This window comes from Hemiscyllium ocellatum, chromosome 35, assembly GCF_020745735.1.
Source record: "Hemiscyllium ocellatum isolate sHemOce1 chromosome 35, sHemOce1.pat.X.cur, whole genome shotgun sequence".
NCBI lineage: Eukaryota > Metazoa > Chordata > Chondrichthyes > Orectolobiformes > Hemiscylliidae > Hemiscyllium > Hemiscyllium ocellatum.
Window position 1 is genome coordinate 11,381,923 of NC_083435.1, and position 26,536 is coordinate 11,408,458.

The 26,536-nt window shown below is 46.0% G+C and overlaps 1 pseudogene; it reads left to right on the forward strand.

Annotated features, from left to right (window-relative positions):
* The first annotated feature begins 1,047 nt into the window (after positions 1 to 1,047).
* On the forward strand, positions 1,048 to 24,377 carry LOC132832962 (zinc-binding protein A33-like; annotated as a pseudogene).
* Positions 24,378 to 26,536: the final 2,159 nt, after the last annotated feature.

Below are 26,536 nucleotides of genomic sequence, written 5' to 3' on the forward strand. Positions count from 1 at the left end.
TCATGTGTGGTTATATGTTGAATACAATTGATTTGATATTGTTCTGACAATTACAAGCAACAAACCAAATTAACAAAAAAACAAAAGATAACACTCAGCGGGTCAGGGAGAATGATTAGATTAGACTTACAGTGTGGAAAGTCTAAGAGAGGCAGTTACTGCCTGAGTCCAAATTGAAGGGAGCCGAGTATCGCAACAGCAGGGGGTCTCCCAGCTCCCCTCCTCTCCTCTCAAAAGGAAATCTGAGACTCCCCGCTGAAAACCATGACAGCGGGAATCTCAACCACTGTGAAGGGGATAACAACTCGGGAACTTGGAGTTAAAAATCATACAACACCAGGTTATGGTCCAACATGTTTAATTGGAAGCACACTAGCTTTCGGAGCGGCGCTCCTTCATCAAGTGATAGTGGAGGGCTCGATCGTAACACAGAATTTATAGCAAAAATTTACAGTGTCCTAGAGACGGGAACTGGGAGACAGTCAGGGCTGTAGATGCCGGAAGTCAGAGTCAATAGATGTGAAGCTGGAAAAGCACAGCAGGTCAGAATTGGGACGGTACAGTGGGTAGCACTGCTATCTCACAGCACCAGGATCCCAGGTTCACTGTCTCTGTAGAGTTTGCACATTCTCCCCATTCCTGCGTGGGCACCCTACCCCGGGTGTTCCGGTTTCCGCCCCCAGTCACAAAGATGCGCGGGTCAGGTGAATTGACCATGCTAAACTGCCCATAGTGTAAGGTTCATTAGTCAGAGGGAAATGGGCTTGGGTGGGTTACTCTTCAGAGGGTCGGTGTGGACTTGTTGGGCCGAAGGGTCTGTTTCCACACTGTAGGGAATCTAATCAATAGCATGGGAAGAGCAGAAACCCTCACAATTAGCTGGGGGAACGCAGAATTTTAGAGGGAGGAGGTGGGGCTGGGGAAAGGAGATGAGAGGTGGATGCAGGTAAGGATTATTGTAATTGGTCAGTGGGAGGGGTGGGGCGGATCAAATTCTGGGATTTACAGAGCAATCAACCGAAACCTACAACCCATTTTCAGTGATTAAAGACTTAACAGCAACCTAGGTTTGTCCAATACCTTGCATCAGTGTATGATGCTTTGATCTTTTACTATACATTCTGTGTCCTGTGACCCCGCCCCCTCTCTGTCTCACCCCAAGGGACAGCACTCTGTGCCTCTTCACCCTCCCGACCAGGGTCCATCTCTCTCCCTCTGTTCAAGTTGTGTTTCTTCTTCAATGTATGAATATTTCGTTTCGTCTCTGTCAAAATATCGAAAGGAGAAAGTTTAAAGTAACAATTGTTTGCAGTGAATTTCATCGGGAAATTCATGAACTGCGGAGGAACAGTGAGACTGGGAACGGTTTGAAACAGGAAGCGCTGAGATTGATCATGGCTTCCAGACAGCAGCTCCTGAGACTGTCCGAGGAGGCAGTTTGTCCCATTTGTCTGGATTTCTTCACCGATCCGGTTATACTGGAGTGTGGACACAACTTCTGCCGCTCCTGTATCACCCAGAGTTGGGAAAAGAAGGAGATAAACTCCTGCCCGCAATGTAGAGAGGTGTTTCCGGAAAGAAACCTCAGGGTAAATCGGGCCTTAGCGAATCTGGCCGAGGAGGCTCGAAAATTAAAGCTGGAAACGAAAGAGAATGAGAGTAAACTTCACTGTGAGGTACATCAGGAAGATCTGAAACTGTTTTGTGAAACTGACAAGAAATTGATCTGTCTGATTTGTAGAGATTCGCGGGAACACAGAGAGCACCGCTTCCTGCCGATCACTGAGGCTGTTGGAATATACAAGGTAAACATTGTATTTTGTTAAAAATCACACGGCACTAGGTTATAGTGGAACAGGTTTAATTGTGTACGATATAGGTAAAGAGTAAAAAGTGAGGTCTGTAGATGCTGGAGATCACATCTTCGAGTAAAAAGTGAGGTCTGCAGATGCTGGAGATCATCAGGACCCCTTCTCCCGCCTCCAACACACCCCATCCACCTGGACACCCCGTGCTGGCCTCTTACCCGCCCTCGATCTATTTATAGCCAACTGCCGCAGCGACATTAACCAACTCGACCTGTCCACCCCTCTTACCCACTCCAACCTCTCACCCTCAGAACGTGCAGCCCTCCACTCCCTCCTCTCCAACCCCAACCTCACCATCAAACCGGCAGACAAGGGAGGCGCGGTAGTAGTTTGGCGCACTGACCTTTATATCGCTGAGGCCAAATGCCAACTCGCGGACGCCTCCTCTTATCGCCCCCTTGACCATGACCCCACCTCCCACCACCAAACCATCGTCTCCCAGACCATCCATAACCTCATCACCTCAGGGGATCTCCCATCCATCGCCTCCAACCTCATAGTCCCACAATCCCGCACCGCCCGTTTCTACCTCCTGCCCAAAATCCACAAACCTGACTGCCCCGGCCGACCCATTGTCTCAGCCTGCTCCTGCCCCACTGAACTCATCTCCGCGTACCTCGACACGGTTCTGTCCCCCTTAGTCCAGGAACTCCCCACCTACGTTCAGGACACCACCCATGCCCTCCGCCTCCTCCATGATTTTTACTTCCCTGGTCCCCAACGCCTTATCTTCACGATGGACATCCAGTCCCTATACACCTCCATCCCCCATCACGAAGGACTCAAAGCCCTCCGCTTCTTCCTTTCCCGCCGTACCAACCAGTACCCTTCCACTGACACCCTCCTTCGACTGACTGAACTGGTCCTCACCGTGAATAACTTCTCTTTCCAATCCTCCCACTTCCTCCAAACTAAAGGAGTTGCCATGGGCACCCGCATGGGCCCCAGCTATGCCTGTCTCTTTGTAGGATATGTGGAACAGTCCATCTTCCGCAACTACACTGGCACCACCCCCCATCTTTTCCTCCGCTACATCGATGACTGTATCGGCGCTGCCTTGTCCTCCCACGAGGAGGTCAAACAGTTCATCAACTTTACCAACACCTTCCATCCCGACGTCAAATTCACCTGGACTGTCTCAGACTCCTCCCTCCCCTTCCTAGACCTTTCCATTTCTACCTCAGGCGACCGACTCAACACAGACATCTACTATAAACCGACTGACTCCCACAGCTACCTGGACTACACCTCCTCCCACCCTGCCCCATGTAAAAACTCCATCCCATATTCCCAATTCCTTCGTCTCCGCCGCATCTACTCCAAGGAGGACCAGTTCCAATACCGTACAGCCCAGATGGCCTCCTTCTTCAAGGACCGCAGATTCCCCCCAGATGTGATCGACGATGCCCTCCACCGCATCTCCTCCACTTCCCACTCCTCCGCCCTTGAGCCTCGCCCCTCCAACTGCCACCAAGACAGATCCCCACTGGTTCTCACCTACCACCCCACCTACCTCCGTGTACAGCGTATCATCCGCCGTCATTTCCGCCAACTCCAAACGGACCCCACCACCAGGGATATATTTCCCTCCCCTCCCCTATCAGCATTCCACAAAGACCACTCCCTTCGTGACTCCCTCGTCAGGTCCACCAACCCAACCTCCACTCCCGGCACCTTCCCCTGCAATCGCAGGAAATGCAAAACTTGTGCCCACACCTCCTCCCTTACCTCTCTCCAAGGCTCCAAGGGATCCTTCCATATCCACCACAAATTCACCTGCACCTCCACACACATCATCTATTGCATCTGCTACACCCGATGTGGCCTCCTCTATGCTGAGGAGATGGGCCGCCTACTTGTGGAATGCTTCAGAGAACACCTCTGGGACGCCCGGACCAACCAACCCAACCACCCCGTGGCTCAACACTTTAACTCTCCCTCCCACTCCACCGAAGACATGCAGGTCCTTGGACTCCTCCATCACCAGAACATAACAACATGACGGTTGGAGGAAGAGCGCCTCATCTTCCGCCTGGGAACCCTCCAACCATAAGGGCTGAACTCAGATTTCTCCAGTTTCCTCATTTCTCCTCCCCCCATCTTGTCTCAGTCGATTCCCTTGAACTCAGCAACGCTCTCCTAACCTGCAATCTTCTTCCTGCCCTCTCCGCCCCCACCCCATTCCGGCCTATCACCCTCACCTTGACCTCCTTCCACCTATCACATCTCCATCGTCCCTCCCCCAAGTCCCTCCTCCCTACCTTTTATCTTAGCCTGCCTGGCACACTCTCCTCATTCCTGATGAAGGGCTCTGGCCTGAAACGTCGAATTTCCTGTTCCTTGGATGCTGCCTGACCTGCTGTGCTTTAACCAGCAACACATTTTCAGCTATGCTATAGGTAAATTAATGTTACTTCTGCAATTCTGCAATTATAATTTCTGATACAAGGTGAATGAACTCACATCAGTGTGTAATTGTTTCAGCCAGGAGCTGAGTCAACAAGAATGGGAACTATGTGGAGGAAATGCATAATTTTTTTTTTGTATTGGCTAAAAATGTATGCAAGAAAGAAACGGGACTGCAAAACAATGGTAGATAATACAGGCACTAGATAAGATGCTGTGAAGACAGGCCTGTATAAACAGTAGGTATAAACATCTGTTTCCCACTTTGACAGAAACACAGGAACAAACCCCAATTAAAAGGGCTTAGTGATAAGATGCTGTGAAGGGCAGCACAGATGGAGGGAGTAAATAATGGTAAGGCAAGGATGTGCCCACAGCAGGAGGAGGTCAAATGGCCTTGAGAACAGGAATAAGCATTTTGTCACAGACAAGGCCGAATAAGACAAGAGATAAACAGGAGTAATGGGTACCGGTCTTAGGGAAGTGGAGGATGTAAACGGGGGCGGGACAATGAAATAAGGAAAAAAATGTAGGAACCAAATTATATAAATATCGAGTATTTGTTGAATTCAGTATGTTTTGTCCTTGCCTTGTGGACATCACACCCACTTGCAAGTGTGAAATAAAAGGCACTACTGATTCAGATCTTGTCTCGGACTGAAATTATTGCAGTGAGTGAGCTTTGTTTCTCACAATTGAGGGCTGTCCGGGATGTTCTTCCATTGCAGGGGGGAGTGGCTGGCCCTGGACACTGGGAAGACGCGTCCCGTTCCCCATTGAGGAGCGGTCTCGTGTCCCGGTTTGGTCCGCTCCCTTGGGCGACTGGTATGAATCCCACAAGAGAGACATCTGAATCAGACAGTGACAGGAGATTGATAGGAAATATGGCAAAAAGGGGCCAGGCAACTCTGTGCACAGACCAAGGTAAGAAAATTCACTTTTAAGTATTGCCTTGGTGGCTGGGATTGAGTTTTAGTAGTTAATAAGGGACTAACGAAGGAACTCAATATGGGTTGTGCCGTGGGTAAGGAAAAAGCCTCCGGGAAAACTGAAGAAGAACAAGGCAATGGAAATGGAGGCGGGGTCCCTTACAACATACCTCCAGAAAGTCCGTTGGGCAGGGTGTTGTGGAATTGGACAAGTGATACTTGTACAAGGGAAAAAGATGATTAAATATTGTTGCTTTGTTTGGATTAAGGAATCCATTCTTCATCCCGACGTCTTCTGGCCAAAGTACAGGTCGGACGAAGACTGGGTTTGTAAATATCTGCATTTATATGTCAATGCGTGAGAGAGAGTGAATGAAAAGAGCTGTACAGCTGGTAGAAAGTTTAACCCTTTGTGATTTGGTTTGAATGCACATTTGTTTGTTGGTGATTGAATGTTTGCACTTTATTCCCTGGAGCTTGAGTTCCAGGATTGTTTTAAATCTGATTTTTATTATGGAAACTTAACATGTTTTCTTTTAAGGTTAAGGATTCATTAGAGATTATGAAAAAAAAATGGTGATAACTCCTGTTCTTTTTACAGGTCATGACTACCTTACTATCAGTTTCTAACTAATCTCTTTTATCCTTACATAAAAGTGATTTATGGAGGACAGTTGAAGTTTCAGTTCAACATTAGATTGTAGTAAAAACAAAAACTCCTATGGCTAATATCTGTGACCTTGGATTTGGCCATTGTTCATGCATTAGAAGTTTCTTTTTAACTTGAACAGACAAATTCTTTTAAGGCAGCTCTGATTATTTCATGACCTATAGTATTGTAATTGAGCAATAATTGGTCAGGACTACTTAAGAAAACTAATTTTGGATTTAAATTGGGTGATTACAGTGGGTTTCAATATTGGGAACTGTATGCATGTTACATTTTAAATATTAAATGCTGAATAAATGAACGTAAATATATAAATATATTTACAAGTGAGGAATGGCCGAATCCAAGGTCACAGATATTAGCCATAGGAGTTTTTGTTTTTACTACAATCTAATGTTGAACTGAAACTTCAACTGTCCTCCATAAATCGCTTTTATGTAAGGATAAAGAGATTAGTTAGAAACTGATAGGAAGACAGTCATGACCTGTAAAAAGAACAGGAGTTGGTCAAGCATGAATTGATGAATTAGTATTTGAAGTTATGGGAAGCTAGAAATATTGTAATATTTCTTAAAAAAAAAGAAAAAGGGGAAGAACGTAATGACTTATCCCCTTCAGGAGGTACCAATAGGGGACAAAGAGATTGGGTTTGTAAGTGCCCCCCTCACCAGTGGGGAGGTCAAAACATTTAAAAAGGAAATGAAGGTCCTGGTTGAGGATCCGGTAGGGTTGTCTGAATAAATTGATCAATTTTTGGGGCCCAGTCTGTATACGTGGGCTGAGTTAATGTCTATTTTGAATATACTATTTACTGGGGAGGAAAGGGGACTTATACGGGGAGCAGCCATTAAAATATGGGACATGGAACACCCGATTGGAGATGGGGATGCTGGACATGGAGAGATGAAGTTTCCCCTCCGAGACCCCCAGTGGGAAAATCAAAACCCAGAGCATAGAGAAGAAATGAGGGAATTGAAAGACCTGATTCTAAAAGGAATAAGAGAGGCTGTTCCGAAGTTGCAGAATCTGACTAAAGCCTTTGAAGTTAGTCAGGAGAGAGATGAGGCTCCTTCAGCTTTCTTGCAGAGATTAAGAGACTCAGTGCGGAAATACTCTGGAATGAATCCTGAGGACCCAGTGGCACAGGGTCTTTTGAAAGTACATTTTGTGACAAAGGCACGGCCAGACATACAGAGAAAGATACAGAAGATAGAAGGGTGGAGCGAAAAACCATTAGATGAATTGTTAAGAGAGGCACAGAAAGTGTTTGTAAAGAGAGAGGATGAGAGACAGAAACAGACGGTGAAAATGATGGTAGCTACGGTTAATGAGGTAGTTAAGAAAAGAATGGAACCAATATTGAGCAACCGGAGCAGCGGGTGACAGCATGTAGGGCAGAGAGGAAAGGGGAGAGGGAGAGGACAAGGGGGAGCATTTGATAGAGGGTTCGAGTGACAGGGGCAGAGATGGAGGTCTCCACAGGAAGGATGCTATTATTGTGGAAAGATAGGACATTTTAGGTGGGAGTGTCCTGATCTACAAAGGGAAGAAAGAGCAATTCCGCTTATGAATTTTGATAATGGATAGGGGTGTCAGGGGTTCCTGCCCTCAGGGACCCACCAGGAACCCTTGATAAATTTGAAGGTGGGACCCTGTAGGGAAGAGGTAGTCTTCCTAGTAGATATGGGGGCAGCACGGTCATCGCTGAATTTTAAACCGAAGGAAGTAGAAATGTCGACACAGTCAATGACTGTTTCTGGGGTGAAAGGGGAGGAATGAAACAGCCAGTAGCATATCTTTCGAAGCTATTGGTTCCAGGGGTCGGCCTGAGTGTGTGCAGGCTGTGGCTGCCACTGCACTGTTGGTGGAGGAAAGCAGAAAGCTTACATTTGGGGGAGCCCTAATAGTAAGCACCCCACACCAAGTGAGAACGATCCAAAACCAAAAAGCTGGGCGATGGTTGACAGATTCACAGATTTTGAAATATGAGGCAATATTAATAGAAAAGGATGATCTAGTGTTGGTCACAGACAATTGTTTAAATCCAGCTGCCTTTCTTTGGAAAGGGGAAGGAGAATCTCCTCACGACTGCCTTGACATTATAGAATACCAAACTAAGGTCCGTATGGACCTGAGAGATGTTCCACGTCATGCAGGGGCTAGACTTTTTATAGACGGATCATCCTGGGTGACTGAAGGGAGACGACATAATGGGTATGCAGTCATAGATGGGACAAAAGGTAGTGTGGTGGAGGCAGGAAATTTGCCTAATGGATGGTCAGCTCAGACCTGCGAACTCTATGCATTGGAAAGAGCCCTGAGGGCATTAGAGAATAAAGAGGGAATTGTATATACTGACTCCAAATATGCCTTTGGTGTTGTGCACACTTTCGGAAAGATATGGCAGGAAAGAGGACTGATCAACAGCCGGGGGAAGGAATTAGTACATGAAGAATTGATGAAACGGGTCTTGGAGTCCCTATTACACCCCCGAGAAATAACAGTAGTGCATGTAAATGGTCAGCAGAAAGGAAATGAACCAGAAGTTAGGGGAAATAGACTAGCCAATGAAATGGCTAGGGAAGCAGCCCTGAACCCACAAGAAGTGGTGATTCATTCTCTAATACCTACTGTTCCAGGTCCTCGGGAAGCTCCTATATTTACTGAAAGAGAAGAAAAAGAAAAAGGCAAGCAGTGGAGGTGTGGGGAAGGTCTTGGTGAGGCGCTCATCCTCATTGATCATGTGTTGCAGGTCACGAGGAACATGGCTTGTTTTTCAGCTCCTGGGAAATACTGAACAACGCAGGGTACCCTGTCGGTTGCAGCACGAGTCTGGCTCCTGAGGAGGTCATTACGGTTCCTTGCTGTAAAACTCCGTTATCTCACTTTTTAAATGAGAATCAATCTAAACATCATGGCATAAACAGAGAACACAGGGGGCTAACACCTTCAACATATTGTCTAGCTATCACCATTGTTAACAGCTTACCCGAGAATGCAACTTTTTTATAAAAAAAGGTTTCGTGATTTACATATGAAAGAAGTGAAACTATCATGATATTCAAACAGATGAAAGACTTAACAGACAATCAATTTTTCAATGTATACTTTCAGTTACATCACTAAAATTTTGCTGTAAATTCTGTGTGCTAGGATTGAGCCCTCCACTAGCACGTGATGAAGGAGGGACGCACTGAAAGCTACTGCTTCCAATTAAACCTGTTGGACTATAACCTGGTGTGTGACTTTTAACTTTGTACACCCCAGTCCAACATCGGAATCTCCAAGTCATTGTATTTTGTAATCGATATTTCTAATCAATCGCTTCAGGCCATTCTATGAGACACATCCGGAGCAGGGAGACTCAGACACCTTCAACAGGGACCAGAGACAGGAACTCTATCGCTGATAATTGCTCTCCTGCAGCGTTAAATATTTTTTAAAAGTTTTGTCGCATTTTCAGGGGCGAACACTTGAAGAATGTAATTTTATTTTCCAATTCCAGGATCAACTGAAATCTTCCTTAGATTCTCTCACAGAGAAGAAATCGGCGGTTCTCCAAGTTGAACTGACCCAGAAACGGAAGATTTCCGAAGTGAGGGTGAGCTCTCCCTGTGCTGATTTTCTGGGATCTCGGTTAGTTTTGTTCCCTTTATCGCGGGACATTAATGAGGTTTCACGTTTCATTTGGTAGGAACAGGCGAGCAGTCTGCAGACCCACATCACATCCGAGTTCACTAAAATGCACCAGATTCTCACTGAGAAAGAGCAGCGTTTACTCAGAGATCTCAGGGAAGAAGAGGAGAGGATTGTAGAACCAATGGAGAAAAACCTTCGAGAGATTCAGGAGAATTTAAATTCTATTGAAGAGGAACTCTCAAAGTTGCAGAAACAGATGGAGCAAAAAGACGAGCTGATGTTTCTGAAGGTGAGGGCTGATATTGCAGGTTATTTCAGACAGATTTTGGACATGATGACAACTGTAAAAATAATATGGGATTTAATGCAAAAAACTGAACTGAACTTGTGACTGATCGGATGGTTCTGCTGTTGTCACTGAATCAGGGTCAGTGTTCTCGAAACATTGACTGTGATTTCTCTCCAGAGATCCTCCCAAACCTGCTGAGATTTTCCAGTAATCTGTTTTTGTAACTGCTGCTGCATTGTCTGCAGGTTCTCAGGAATACCGACATTTTCCCAGGAATGGGGTGTCATGTTTTGTTATTATCTCCGTGTTCCCCAAGTTTAATTATTTCCTGGAACTCCCATTGTAATCCAGTTCCAGTCCATGTGGAGAGCTTGCGGGCATGTCTTTGTACAGTGGGAGTGTGAGAGTCACTGTGTCTGTGAGCGGGACTGATGGTCAATTTCAGTTTATTTTACCCTATCCTCAATCTTCCTTCCAAAATATATCACTTTCCACTTCCGTGTTTGTGTCTGCTCATTTCAGCAGTCTGTCTGTCTCCTCCTGAAATCTGTTACTGCCATCCTCACTGTTTGTGATTCATTTCTTTCAGGAGGAAGCTGGTCGGAAGAGAAGGTGGGACATGCTCTTTCCTGAAACTCTGCCCAGTTTGCTCAGTAACTCAGGGACGGGTTATTATGGGGTTATTTTCTGGTTTAAAGGGGCAGGAACTCTGGTTATCGTTCACACACGTGTATTTACAAGAAGCTCATTACAGGTTTTAAACCTTATTAGATTTCATAAAACTGTTCTACAGTATTGTAAACAATGACAAGATGCCTGTAAATAATACAACCTGGTTCTCAGGCTGGAAGTGATCATTGCCCTGATTTGGGCTGTTTGTGTGACTGTGACCTTCCCGCTGAACCTGAGAGAGACATGTTTCCAGGGAATGACCATCCCTCTCCCTGCATTACAACCTGAGACAGTTAGAGTTGAAAGGAGGAATCACAGAGTCAGAGAGTCATAGAGATGTACAGCACAAAAACAGACTCTTTGGGCCAAATCGTCCATGCTTACCAGTTACCCTAATTTAATCTAATCCCATTTGCCAACACTTGGACCATATCCCTTTAAACCCTTCCTATTTATATACCCATCCAGATGCCTTTTCAATGTTTCAATTTTACCAGCCTCCATCACTTCCTCTGCAGCTCATTCCATACATGCACCACCCTTGGCATGCAAGTGTTGCCTCTTCTGTCCCTTTTATATCTTTCCCCCCTCACCTTGAACCGATGCCCTCTACTTCTGGACTCCCCCACCCCAGGAAGAAGACCTTGACTGTTTATCCTATCCATGCCCCTCATGGTTCAATAAACCTCTAAGGTTTCTCAGTGCTCCAGAGAAAACAGCCCTTGCCTATTCAGCCTCTCCTTATAGCTCAAATCTTCCACCTCTGGCAACATCATTGTAAGTCTTTTTTGAACACTTTCAAGTTTCACAAGATCCATACAATAGGAAGGAGAACAGAATTGCGCACAATATTCCAACAGTGGCCTAACCAATGTCCTGTACAGCCACAACATGACCTCCTAACTCCTGTACTCAATGCTCTGTCCAATAAAGGAAATCATACGGCTTCTTCACTATCCTATCTACCGGCCACTCTACTATCAAGGAATTTTAAACCTACACTCAAAGGTCTCTTTGTTCAGCAACACTTCCCAGGACCTTTCCATGTAAGTTCTGCTCTGATTTGCTTTTCCAAAATACAGCACTTTGAATTTACTTTTCCTCACCAACTTTCTTAAATAGTGGCACCACATTCACCAACTTCCAATCTTCCAGCACCTCACTGGGGATCTATCCACTTTTATCCATTTCAAGGTATCTAATCCTCCTCCTCTGAAATATGGACATTTTTCAAGATGTCACCATCTATTTCCACACATTCTATATCTTCCACGTCCTTCTTCACAGTAAACACTGATGCAAAATACTCATTTAGTATCTCTCCCATCTCCTGCGGCTCCACCCAAAGGTTGCCTTGCTCATCTTTGAGGGGGCCTATTCTCTCCCTAAAAGTGTAACCCCTTTTGTCCTTAATATATTTATAAAAAGGCTTTTAGATGTCTCAGTTTCTTGTCTCTGTTCTACAAGCTCTCTTTACAACACGGCAAAAGGATGGAGGATATGTTTATTATCTCCGTGGGTGTGATGTCTCAGTAAATAATCTGTTTTTAGAACATGGGCCTTTCTCTGGACCGGGGGATTTCCAATTCTTGCCCTTGCATTATTGAATTCTTGTTGGATCAGTTACAAAAATAAGCTAAACATTTCACTTTCTAGCTCATTAACTCAAACATGAATAACAGTGAAAGCTAGAACATTTAAATGATTTCATAAATATTTGAAAAAAGCAGAATTTACAATGTCAACTGTTTGATATTTACAGGATTTGCGAGGAGGAGAATAAACTCTCAACTGCTGATGGCTCTCTGTCTCTCGCACAGTTCACCGGCCCTTTACAGTACACAGTCTGGAGAGAAATGTCACACAGCATTCACCCAGGTAAACATGTGTATTCATTTTTCTGATGATAGATCTAGTTGTGCAGGAGTTCTCAGGCCCCAGTTTGCATCTTCACATCGCAAGTTGTTAATTCAGAGTGAATCTCCCTAGAAATGTCATACTTTCTGTGGGTCTGTTTGGAGTGCAGATTCATAGCTGCTTGAAAGTGGAGTCGCAGGTAGATAGGATAGTGAAGAAGGCATTTGGTATGCTTTCCTTTATTGGTCAGAGTATTGAGTACAGGAGTTGGGAGGTCATGTTGCAGCTGTACAGGACATTGGTTAGGCCACTGTTGGAATATTGCGTGCAATTCTGGTCTCCTTCCTATTGGAAAGATGTTGTTAAACTTGAAAGGGTTCAGAAAAGATTTACAAGGATGTTGCCAGGGTTGGAGGATCTGAGCGACAGGGAGAGGCTAAACAGACTGGGGCTGTTTTCCCTGGAGTGTCGGAGGCTGAGGGGTGACCTTATTGAGGTTTACAAAATTCTGAGGGACATGGATAGCATAAATAGGCAAAGTCTTTTCCCTGGGGTGGGGAGTCCAGAACTCGAGGGCATAGGTTTAGGGTGAGAAGGGAAAGATATATAAGAGACCTAAGGGGCAACTTTTTCACGCAGAGGGTGGTATGTGTATGGAATGAGCTGCCAGAGGATGTGGTGGAGGCTGGTACAATTGCAACATTTAAGAGGCATTTGGATAGGTATACGAATAGGAAGGGTTGGTGGGATATGGGCCGGGTGCTGGCAGGTGGGACTAGATTGGGTTGGGATGTCTGGTCGGCATGGACGGGTTGGACCGAAGGCTCCATTTTGCTGCTGTACATCTTTATGACTCTAAGTATCTGAGGCCATCAGCTCTGTGTGTCCCAGCAGTGAAGGGTTCTGTCTAACCAGAGGATTTGAGCATGGAAATATGATTTCTCGAGAAGACTGGGCTAGCTCCATCTGGGATTACATTGGAGGAACAGTTTTTATCATAATATCAGGAAGACATGTAGACATTAAAGAGCCATTGTTAACAGGCACATATCTAATGTGTGAGAAACAAAAAAAGAAGTTGCTTGAAAAGCTCAGCAGATGTGGCAGCATCTGTGGAGAGAAATCAGAGTTAATATTTCAGTTCGAGTGATGCTTCCTTAGAACAGATTCTAGCTCGGGAAATGGCAGTTTATATGCAGAGGATAGGGGGGAGGGAGGGAGTAAGGAGTAAATGATAGGTGCGGTTAGAACCCAAAGATAGAGAAGAGCAGTTAGACAGAAAAAGGAGTGGATAATGATCTATGTAGGAGAGTTTATTGCTGTTAATGGCCATCAAAAGGACACTTGCAATGTCAGACAATCTTAAAAAAGGCCTGGTGTGTTGGGTGGGGGAGCTAGTACATGGAAAAACTCAGACCATAAAATTATTGAACTCGATACTAACTCCAGAGGAATGCAACGTTTGCAAGCAGAAAATGAGCACTGCATGAAGATATTGGGCTGGGAACAGGATGGTGTGTTAAAGTTGAAAAGTGTGGTGCTAGAAAAGCACAGCCGATCGGGTAGCATCCAAGGAGTAGGCGAATTGACTTTTCGGGCATAAGCCCTTCATCAGGAATCAGGAATGCTGTGTTAAAGTGGCAGGAAGCTCAGGGTCTTTTTTGGGTGGAAAGCAGATGCTCTTCGAAGTGGTCATCCAATCTACGCTTTGTTTCCCCAATAGAGCGGAGACCACATTGTGAGCAGCAAATACAGTAGACTAAATTGCTGGAAGTGCAGGTAAAGTGCTGCTTCATCTGGAAGGTACAGTTTGGATCTTGGATACCGAGGAGAGAGGAAGTATATCGGCAGGTGTTATAACTTCGGCGGTTGCAGGGAAGGTACTGTGAAACTGTGGCGGTGAGGTGGGAGTGAAGGAAGATTGCACCAGGGTGTCTCTGAGGGAATGGTCTCTGCGGAAGGCAGATAAGAGAGGGGAGGGGAATATGTGTTTGGTAGTGGCATTTCACTGGACGTGGCTGAAATTGTAGCTAATGATCCTCTAGATGTGGATGCTGGTGGGATGGTAGGGAAAGACAAGGGAAAGCCTATCGTTGTTTCTGGAAGGACATGGGGACATGGACAGAATTGTGAGAGATGGGTCAGCCCTGTAAACAACATTGCTGGTGTATCTTTGGTTGAGGAAGAAAGTGGACATCTTGGAGGCTCCCTTGTCAAAGTTGGTATCATCAGAACAAATGTGATGGAGATGGAGAAATTGAGAGAATGGAATTGAATTGTTACATGGAGCAGGATGCAGTAGGAGTCAGGGGTTAATAATGGATATTGGTGGCCTGTCTATTCCCAGGAAAAGAATGGAAGAGTCAGAGCTGGACCAGGTTAAGATGAGAGCGGGATGGACGTTGGAAGTGAAAGTGATAAACTTTTCCAGTTGAGAGAGTGAGGCAGCATTAATGTTATCATTGACATACCACAGAAAGACTTGTGGTTGGGGTCCAGAATAGGACTAGAACAAGGAATGTTTCAACTACCACACAAAGAGACAAGTTTAACTGTGACCAATGTTGACCTGAGGAAAATGAGAGGAGTTAAAAGAGAAATTGTTCAGGGTGAGGATGAGCTCAGCCAAGGGGAGGAGGGTGGTGGAGGGTGGGGACGGTATAGGCCTTTGTTCCAGGAAGAAGCAGAGAGCCCTGAGATCATCCTGATGGGGGATGGAGGTGAAGAGGGATTGCACATCCATGGTAAAGAGGATGTGGCTGGAGTCCGCAAATTGGAAGTTTTGGAACTGGAGTAAAGCATCAAGGTAGGAAGTGATGCGTTCTTGTAGGGTTGGAGCAGGCAGAAACAATGGGATTGCCCAGACAGTCATGTTTGTGAATGTTCACAAGATGGTAGAAGTGAGCAGTGTTGGGTTGGGGGACTATCAGCTGGGAGGTAGTACGGGGGAGATCACCAGATCAAATGAGGTCAGTGGCCGTGGTTATCACAGTGGGCTGATGTTTCATTGTGGCTTCACAGACCAGGGAGCGATTGGAGGAGGTATCTGAGAGCTGGTGCTCAGTCTCTGCAATGCAGAGGTCAGTTTGTCAGACTATAACAGCCCCACCCTGATCAGCAGGCTTCATAACAAAGTCAGGGTTGGATCTGAGAGCACTGCCTCCAAGCTGACAGCCCACCAGCCCCACACAGCTCACGTCTACTTCCTTCCCAAAATTCACAAACAAACTCATTGTTTCTGCTCCTGCCCCACTGAGCTCATCAATTTTTACCTTGACTCAGTCTTTGCTGAACTGGTCCAGTCCCTGGCAACATATTTGATGAGGGGATGGATAATGGTGAGCCAGGGAGACAGAAAACCTGATAGTGGGGACTAAAAGGAAGTGAAATAGGGCTGGCTGTACTGAAAGTACCTGATGTCATGACAGGGCCTGGGATGTCCGTGTGGGTAAAGGACATGGAAGAAGGTGTTCAGGCCCTAACATTATTGAACTCAATACTAACTCCTGAAGGCTGCAGGGTCCCCAAGTGGGAAATGAGATCCTGTTCTTTCCAACTCGAGACTCAGCACAAACTGGAAGAACAGCATCTCATTTTCCATTCCATTTAGGCCACATTATCAGAGAGAATCATAGAGATGTACAGCACAAAAACAGACCCTTCAGCCCAACTCTTCCAAGCTGATCAGATATCTTAAACTAATCTAGTCTCATTTGCAAGCATGTGGCCCATTTCCCTCTAAAACCTTCCTATTAATTTACCCACCCAGATGCCTTTTAAATGCTGTAATTGTACCAGCCTACACCACTTTATCTGGCAGCTCACTCCACACATGCAACACCCTCTGTGTGAAAACGTTTGCTTCTTAGATCTCTTTAAAATTTTTCCTTCTCCACAGTAAATCACTGACGTGAAATATTCATCTAGCATCTCAAGCATCTTACACACATAGACATCTCACCCTACACCTATGCCCTCTAGTTCTGGATCCCCAGCACCTTTTTCCCCTATTTACCCTATCCATGCCCCTCATGATTTTATAAGCCTCTATAAGGTCACCCCTCAGCCTCCAACGCTCCAGGGAAAACAGCCCCAGCCGATTTAATATCTCCCTATCGTTCAATATTCCAAGCCTGGCAACATTTTGTAAATCTTTTCTGAACCCTTTCAAATTTCACAACATCCTTCTGATAGGAAGGAGACCAGAATTGCAAACAATATTCCAAAAGTGGCCGAACCAATGTCCTCTATAGCCACTGTATTACCTCCCAGCTCCTAAACTCAATACTCTGATCAATACAGGAAACCATACCAAACGTCGTCTTCACTGTCCTATATACCTGTGACTCTACTTTGATTGAACCCTGAACCTGCACCCCAATTTGTTCAGCAATACTCCCCAGGACCTTACCATTAAGTGTATATATCCTGCTCGGATTTGCATTTCCAAATGCAGCACTTCACATTTATCTAAATTAAACTCCATCTGCTAATCCTCGGCCCATTGGCCCATTTTATCCAGATCCCATTGTATTCTGAGATAAACTTCTTCGCTGTCCACTACACCTGCAATTTTGGTGTCACCTGTAAAATGACCAACTCTACCACCTGTATTCTCATCCAAATTATTTAGATAAATGACAAAAAGCAGTGGACCCAGCACTGATCCTTGTGGCACACCACTGGTCACAAGCCTCCAGACTGAAAATTAACCCTCCACCACTATCCTCTGTCTTCTACCTTCAAGCCAGTTCTGTATCCAAATGGCTAGTTCTGTGTTCTAGGAGATTTAACCTTGCTAACTAGTCTATCCATGAGGAACCTTGCCAAATGCCTTACTGAAGTCCATATTGATCACTTCAACCACTCTCCTCTCATCAATCCTCTTTGTAATTCCTTCAAAAATCCTAACAAGTCAGTGAGACATGATTTCCCATGCACAAAGCCATGTTGACCAAACCCAATCAGTCCTTGTCTTTCCAAATACATGTAAATCCTGACCCTCAGGATTTCCTCCAACTACTTGCCCACCACCGATGTCAGGCTCACCGGTCTATGGTGCCCTGGCTTTTCCTTACCACCTTTCTTAAATAGTGGCACCACATTACCAACTTCCAGTCTTCCAGAACCTCATTTGTGACTATAGATGATATAAATATTTCAGCAAGGGGCCCAGCAATCACCTGCTTATCCTCCCACAGAGTTTTAGGGTAGACCTGATCAGGTCCTGGGGATTTATCCACCTTGATGCATTTTAAGTGCTGGGGCGCCTCTGAAATATGGACATTTTTTCAAAATGTTACCATGTATTTCCCCACATTCTATATCTTCCATGTCCTTCTCCACAGTCAACAGTGATGCACAATACTCACCTAGTAATATCCCCATCTCCTTCTGTTTCACACAGAGGCTGCCTTGCTAATCTTTGAGGGGCCCTATTATCTCCCCAGTTTCCCTTTTGTCCTCAATGCATTTATAGAATCCCTTTGGATTCTCCTAAACACTATTTGCCAAAGATTTTGGTCTATCCCCTTTTTGCCCTCTTGATTTCCTTTTAAGTGTACTCCAACTGCCTTTGTACACTTCTAATGATTCACTCAATCTGTGCTATATTTTCCTGATGTATGCTTCTTTCTTTTTCTGAACCAGAAAGTTCAATTTCTCCAGTCATCCATCATTCCTGGCACCTACAAACCTTGCCTTTCAGCCTCAGAGGATTGTACTATCTCTGAACTGTCATTATCTCATTTTTGAAGGCTTCCCATTTTCCAGCCATCTCTTCAACTGCGAATATCTGTCCCCAATCAGCTTTTGAACAATCTTGCCTAATACCATCAAAACTGGCTTTCATCCAATTTAAAACTTCGACTTTTCCATCACTATTTTAAAACTTCAATTGCACTCCCCCTTGCTCCGTCTCTCCTCACATTTTATACTCATCCTACACCAACATCAAACACATCACTCATCTGGCCCTCTTACCCTCATATTTACCCGTCCTCACTCTCTCCTGTCACTCACAGTTCCCCTCATTTTCTCTTCCAGCTGACTCTCCAATTACTCCCCCACTTCACTCCAACTCTCTGACACTCACATCCTGTGACTCTTCATTCTCCTGTTATGGACCAAGCCAGATCCCCTCAAGACATTTCAAGAAGGTAGCCCAGACCCGAACATTTCTAGTTGTTTTCAGCAGGTGTACAGTGGCTATTCCGGGAGGGATACAGCTGGCCCAATCACTCAGCTTTAAACAGAGAAGTATTTATTTACACATGAACAGAAGAAAACTGAATTTAGAATAATATAACTACTTAAAAACCCAATCGACTCAATCACAACTTTGAGTCATAGAGATGTACAGCACAGAAACAGACCCTTTGGTCCAACTTGTCCATGCTGACCAGATATCCCAACCCAATCTAGTCCCACCTGCCAGCACCCAGCCCATATCCCTCTCAACCCTTCTTATTGATATACCCATCCATATGCCTTTTAAATGCTGCAATTGTACTAGCCTTTATCACTTCCTCTGGCAGCTCATTCCATATAAGTGCCACCCTCTGCATAAAAATGTTGCCCCTTAGGTTTCTTTTATATCTTGCCCCTCTCACCCTAAGCCCTCTAGTTCTGGACCCCCCCACCCCAGGGAAGAGACTTTGTCTATTTAGCCTCACACTTCCCCTCATTTTCTCTTCCAGCCGACTCTCCAATTACTCCCCACCTCAGTGCAACTCTCTGACACTCACATCCTCCTGACTCTTCACTCCCCTGTTATGGACCAGGCCACACCCCCTCAAGAAAGTAGTCCAAACCTTAACATTTCTAGTTGTTTTCAGCAGTTGCACAGTGGATATTCCAGGAGGGATACAGCTGGCCCAATCACTCATGATTTTATAAACCTTTACAGTTAAAGTTACCCCTCAGCCTCCAACACTCCAGGGAAAACAGCCTATTCAACCTCTCTCTATAGCTCAAATATTCCAACCCTGACAACATCCTTGTAAATCTTTTCTGAACCTTTTCAAGTTTCACAACATCCTTCCGACTTAGTGATGTTGTTCCAAATATTTGCAACATCCCCATAAATACTGCCTTGGCAAAAAGAAAATTCAAGCCCAGATTCTTACAGGAGAGATGTCAGAGAGAGAGAGGCAGAGAGAGAGAGGCAGAGAGAGAGAGGCAGAGAGAGAGAGGCAGAGAGAGAGAGGCAGAGAGAGAGAGAGAGAGAGAGGATCAGCATGGAGCTGTTTCTTTGTACAACAGCCTCAAAAACCTGACCGATTGCTAAAACCAAACTAAATCAAACCAAAACCAAGCGAAGCTGACCTGGTAGAAATGGCCACTCCTCTTTCATTGTAAAGTGTTTTATTTTAAAAAAAACTTGAAAGCCTTTTAAAAACCTGAGACAGTATCTGTTAGTTCTAATCAAATTGGCCCTAAAACCAGACACTTGGGAATTTATGCCGTTATGACCACAACACCGCCCCCCCCCCCCAACCCCCGAAAGAAAACACAGGGACAGCATCGTCACACCCCTCACTCACCCCACACGTCTCCCTTTCCCTCTCTCCTCCCCTTCCCGATTCTCCTCCTCAGAAACACCCTCCTCATTTTCATTCCCCTCCCCCTCGCTGCCAATTTCCCTCTCCTTTTCTGTTATCCCTTGCCTTTCAACTTTTCCACACTCATGACCTCGTATACAGCCTACCTCTTTATTCACCCCATCACTCTCTCCTCAGTTTCTTTATCCCTGCAGTCTGTGCCCCTCACTGCATTCCCCGTCTGTCTCTATATAGGCCCCACTCTCCTCCCCCCTCCCTCCCCATCACTCTTCCATGGATTTCACTCACCACCCCCTACCTCTAACCAACACTCCCTCCTGATCTCCCACACTACTCCCTCTTGCTCTCACTGTCTCCCTTCTGCTCACTCGCCACTCCTATTCTCTTGACCTTACTCTCCCTACCACCCACCCTCACCTTTCCCACACCCTCTCTGCCATACTGCTCACTCTCATCCACTCTTCCCTCTCATTCACTGTCCCCTCCAGCTCAGCTTCCCATCCGATCACTCTCCTCTCAACCTCATTCTTCTCATTCACTGTCCCTTAGCCTGACAGACCATGGCCTCACTGCATTCTCCACCCTCCACCCCACTCACCTCTATATTCACCACATCTATCTAGTCCTCTCGATTGTTCACCATTCAGTCCTCCCCCACCCCCTTCATTGACAACCTCTTCCCTCTTCCTCATTTTCCCCTCCACCTCACTCTCCTTGTCCCTCCACCTCCCCCTTACAGTCTGGTTGCCCACACTCTCCAATCTCCCTCCCCATCAATGCTCCCTCACTCCCTCCTGTTCTCCCTTTACCCTCAACATCACAGCCTCCTTCTGCTCACTCCTCACACCCTCTCAGCTCTCTCTCATTATCCCCTCGAGCACAGTTTCCCAATCTGGTCAGTCTCCCCGCAGTCTCTGGTCTCACCTTTTGCCTCACACTGTACCTCACTCCCATCTCACATTTACCCTCCCTTTCCACTCGATTCCTCCATTATCACTCTGCCATGATTTCTCCAACTCTGATCTCCCCTCTCTTTTAATCTTGCCTCCTCAGTATCACCTTCCCCTTCACTCTCGCCTCCACTTCTCTCCCTGTCCACCTCATCCTCAAATTCACTCACGATGGCTCAGTGGTTAGCACTGCTGCCTCACAGCACCAGGGTCCCAGGTTAAATTCCAGCCTTGGGCGACTGTCTGTGTGCAGTTTGCACATTCTCCCCGTGTCTGCATGGGTTTCCTCCAGGTGCTCTGGTTTCCTCCCACTGTCCAAAGATGTTCAGGTCAGGTGAATTGGCCATGTTAAATTGCCCCTAGTGTTAGGCGCATTGGTCAGAGGGGAGTGGGTTGCTCTTTGGAGAGTCGGTATGGACTTGTTGGGTCGAAGGGCCTGTTTCCACACTGCAGGGAATCTAATCTAATCTTCACATTCCACAGACTTTCTCAACTTCCAAGACCTGACTGTCTCCTTCCTTTGAAACCCCTGTCCGACAGTTACCTCACCTTGACTCTCCTCTCTCCCTCACAGACTCCACCTCATCCTCCAAATCACTCACCTCCAGAATTCCCTTATTTTGCTCTCTCACTTCCACATACAGATTAATTCCCCAGACTCCCACTCACCCATTCCTCTCATATATCTCGTCACTCCCTGCCACACATCTTCCTCCCCCACTCACTCATCCCTCCCATGCCCAAAAGGAACCTGTCTTTCTTCCCTCCAGCTCAGCCATCCCTTCCTTCTCACTCTCACCTCACTTTCTCTCTTCCCCTCACTCAATGCAACTTCATCTCTCAACTCACTCTCCCGATCTCCAATCCTCAAACGTCCACTTATTTGGCAGACTTTCTGTCTGCACCCTCCCATTCTACACTATGACTGACTCTCTCCTACCCCACCCCGAAAAGTCCCCTTCCTTCACAAAACCTCCACACCTTCTCCCATATCCTTACTTAGCTTCTACTCATTCCCTCCTCCATCACTTGTCCCATTTCTTCATTCTCCCATTCCTGATCTCAAATTTAAAAAGCTATCCCTCATTTCCTCTCACTCCCCATCATGCTTCCCTCTCCCTTCCCTGAAACCTCCCTTAAAAATGCAACCTCACTCTACCCTCCCTCAGACTCCCCACTCCCTTGCTACCCATCACTCCTGCCTCTCCTCACTATCCTCATTGACATCCACTCACATCATCTCACTCTCCCCTTCCTCTTGCATTCAACAACCTACCACTTACTGTTCCCTACCCTTAAAACCACTTACTGTCTGCTTTCCTCACTCTCCATTCTCCCTGACACTCATTTTGTTATCACACTCCTCCCTGTGCTCACTTCCCCATTTCTCTTCCCTCCTCTCCTTCTGCTCTCCGTGTCCCTCTCCCTTCTCAGTTCCATCACCCTTAGTCTCCTACTCACTCTCCCCTCCTAATTCATATCTCCGTCCTGGACCTATTCGTCTTCAAATCTTGTCCCATCTCCCATTGCAGTCCATGTCCCATCCCTATCTCCCAGTCTCTCCTCTCCCTCATGCTGCCCTCTCCCCAACCTGTCCATACCGTTCACACTCACTAACTCTTTCACTCTCCCCAACCTCTTCCACACCCCTCATTCTTCCCATTGCTCTCCCCACCCCCTCCAAGCCCCCAAAGTCTGACACTCCCCTTTGCTGTCTCATACCCCCTTGCTCTCCTCTCACTCACACTCTACTTCCCCACACCCATGTGCTTCTTCTCCGTCCACTTCTGCCACACACTCTGCCCCTCACTCTCCCCTCACAATCTGCTTCAGTTTACCATCCCCAGCACACTCCCATTTGCCACTACCTTCACACTTGCCACTTCGTCTCCCCCTTCTTCTCCCACTCCACCTGACTCTCCAGATGATGCTGCACTCCCAGGCCTGCTCTCTCCCTCCCCAGCCCTCGGTTGACCACTTCTCATTACTCTCACCTGAGCACTTAACCCTCCCAGTGCTCAGCTTCCTCTGAGCTCCCCCTCATTCTCCAGACCTCTTCTCTCTCATACCACCCCTTCGCTCTCTCCTCCTCACTCTCCCACCCCTCCTCACTCTCCACCCTCTCGCCCACATCCCCCCTCTCTTTAACTTTCCCCTCCCCCCTGCGATAAGGTTAATGTTAAGGTGAGGGTTTTGTTCTTCATTTCCCTAAACACTTCCCTCCAAATGAACCCTCTCACCTCGCTCACTCCTCCTTTCGAACCCACTGCCTTTCCCATCCTTCCAACTCGTTCCTCCACTCGCATCACTCACTGCACCCTCTCTCACTCACTCCCTTTTCCCTGCATCCCCTCCTTCTCTCCCTGCTCCCCTCACTTTCCCTTGCCTGTCTTTCCCTCCCTCTCTCTGACGGTGTTATTTGATCTCTCCCCCAGCTCCAGCCTCTCTGACTCTGGATCCGAACACAGCGCATCCCCTGCTCATCCTGTCTGAGGACCGGACCAGTGTGAGATTTGGAGATACACAACAGCCCCTCCCTGACTCCCTGGAGAGATTTGATTCCTGTCCCTATGTCCTGGGATCAGAGGGATTCACATCAGGGAGACATTACTGGGAAGTGGAGGTGGGGGAGAAGACCTGGTGGATTCTAGGAATGGCCTGAGAGTCCGTGAAGAGGAAAGGGGGGAATCATCCTGAGCCCGGAGACTGGATTCTGGATTGTGAGGCTGTATCCCGGATGCGGTTATTTAGCCGCCACCTCCGCCTCACGGACCACCCTCTCCCCGAGTGTGAATCCCCGGAAGATCGGGGTTTTCCTGGACTATGTGGGTGGACAGGTGTCATTTTACAATGCGGACACCATGTCCCATCTCCACACTTTCACCCACACTTTCACTGAGAGGCTCTTTCCCATCTTCCATCCGGGAGGGAATGACGGCGGGAAAAACTCCGCCCCGCTGACAATCTGCGGGATTAAAGGGCACTGACAGATCCATCCCATAATTTCACCCCGTCCCCCTGCTTCCTGCCAGCTGTAAACTGATCGGGGTCGGTCTCAGTCTGGGGGAGAGAAGGAGGGGGAGAGAAGAAACAAATAGAAGCTCAATTGTAGAGAGGGACTGACTGGGTAGAATGAGCTGTGAGCTGCAGGAACCCGGGGACCTTCCTGCCTGTAATGTTGCTCCACAGGCGGGAGGTGGCGCTACATGACGGTGTTGGAGATGAATCAGTCAGTGGGCCTCAGTCTGGGCTCAGGGGGTGACACCAAATCATTTCCCTGCAGGGCAAGTGGAGTCTTTCCAGGAGACACCAATTCATGTCCCTGCAGGGTCAGTGGTATGTTTCCAGGGAGACTGGGCTCAGTCAAAATAAAAATGTCGCACTGATCTTCTTTAGACTTTCACCATGTGTCAGTAATGTATATCCCACACATGGTTTAATAACATTGAGAAACTGGTCTTGTTTTGCTCAGGTCTGTAACTATTGCCCAGAATGTTACTGCTCTTTCATTAAATTGGAAAATTTGAAAACCTCAGATTTGAAAGTGATGGGTGAACTAATCATTTCTGTCATGATCAGATAATATTTAACCATGTTTGAAACCGTTCAGCTGGTACAAACTGCAATGTAATTGGAGTCACAGTTATCATTTATCCCGGAGTTGTTGCTCTCTACTCATTACCTTTGGTGAAATAATCCTTAAGTCATCTCAAAGAAAATGTTTGTTTGATAAAAATAATTACTGTAGCACTCTGTGTGCAGAACCTATTCAGATTTTGTCAATATTTATGTTTATGTATAATTTATATTGGAGTGCAGAATCAAATTTGGAAATAGATGTTGATTTGATTGAAGAAACTGTGATTCGCTAGAGTGAAAGCAAGGTTTCTAAACAAATTAATTCATCAATGAATCCAAGAGAATAAACCTGCTGTAATTTTATTTGCAAATTTCTTCAGAATATATATCCTTGCCGCTCGGATTCCAGCTTCATCGAGATTATTTTGAAATTCATTATTTCGACTCAATGAAATGTTAGTTACCTCGGAATTATCCCACATTTACTCTGGATCTTCAGTCATTGCTACCTTATTTAGGGCCTTAGAGTCAGATATTGATAGAATTGTATAGCACAGAGACAGGCCCAAACTTGTCCATGCCAACCAAGAGGTCTATCCACACTAACGCCATTTTCCCGCACTTGGCCCGTATCCTTCTAACCATTTCCTATCCATGTATTTCTCCAAATTTCTTTGAAATGTTGTTAAAGTACTCATCTCAACCACATCCGCTGGCAGCTTATTCTGTATGCAATCCACCCTCTGTGTAAAACCATTGCCCCTTTTATTCTTTCCCCTCTCACTGGAAACTGATGTCCTCTCTTCCTTGATTCTGCAACTGTGGGTAAAAGACTGAGTGCATTCATCTCATGAGTCCATGCCTCTCATGATCTTATTCACTTCTGTAAGACTACCCCCTCAGTTTCCACCACTCTAAACTTGTCCAAACGTTCCCAATAAATCAGACCCTTGAGTCCAAGCAACATCCTTGTAAACACCTTCAGGACTCTTTCCAGTTTAATAACATCCTTCTTACAGCAAGGTGACCAAAACTGAACCCAATACTCCAAGTGCAGCCTCTCCAATGTTCTGTATAACTGCAGCATAACTTCCCAACTTCTAAACTCAGTGCCCTGACTGATGAAGGCCAGTGTGCAAAAAACCTTCTTTATTGTCCTGACTACCTGTGACTCACATTTCAGAGAATTGTGTACATGAACTCCAAGTCCCTCTGTTCTACTACACTCCTTAAGCCTCTAACATTCATCAGGAAATGCCCATCTTGATTTGACTTCCCAAAATACAGGACCTCAGACTTATCTATTTTAAACTCCATTTGCCACTTTGTGGCCCACTGCCACAGCTGATCAAGGTCCCGCTACAATTTATGAGAACTTTCCTCACTGTCCACAATATTTCAGTGTAACAGTGCAGCAAAATGAAACATAAGCTCCCGACCTCTGAGAGCATTGAGTATTGCACTTGGATTTATTTGAAAGTCTTGATTCAAGGGCATCAAGTTCACTAAATCAGATCGCTATGGCGATGCAAAAGCCCAAGATAAGATGCCAGATAAATCTACATCCGGATAATCCAAAAAGGGCTTCCATATCCTATACAGATTTTCAGTTTTTGGTGGACCATTTTCATAATAAAGTCCAAAGGAATATGTTCCATAATTAGTATATGCCAAGCCAAGAGACCCAGTGGTGGGGGGAGGGGTTTCAGAGATCCAGCACATCACAATTCTTTTCCTTGCACGAAAAGTGAGAATATTAAGAGGTTTTTTTCTCCATGAGCATCTAAAGAAGAAAAATTGGGGAGGGCCAGGAGAAGAGAGATAGGGTCCTTCTTAACTTCGATCCCCAAGAACCTCTCTATTACTCCTGCCACAGCACTCCAATATCTGCCTGTGGCAAGACCACAGACAATGAGTGAGACTACTGATACCTATTTTATACTTAGGACATAGTGAAGATATTCCCACCTTAAATTTAGTGAGATGCTCTGGGGCCAAATGGGCCCTGAACAGAATTTTTACCTGCATGGCTTGGTCCTGTTACAGATTGAAATCTTTCTCATGTTTTTACAAATGTTCTTCAATGTCTTCATAGACATCTCACCCCCTTGCCCT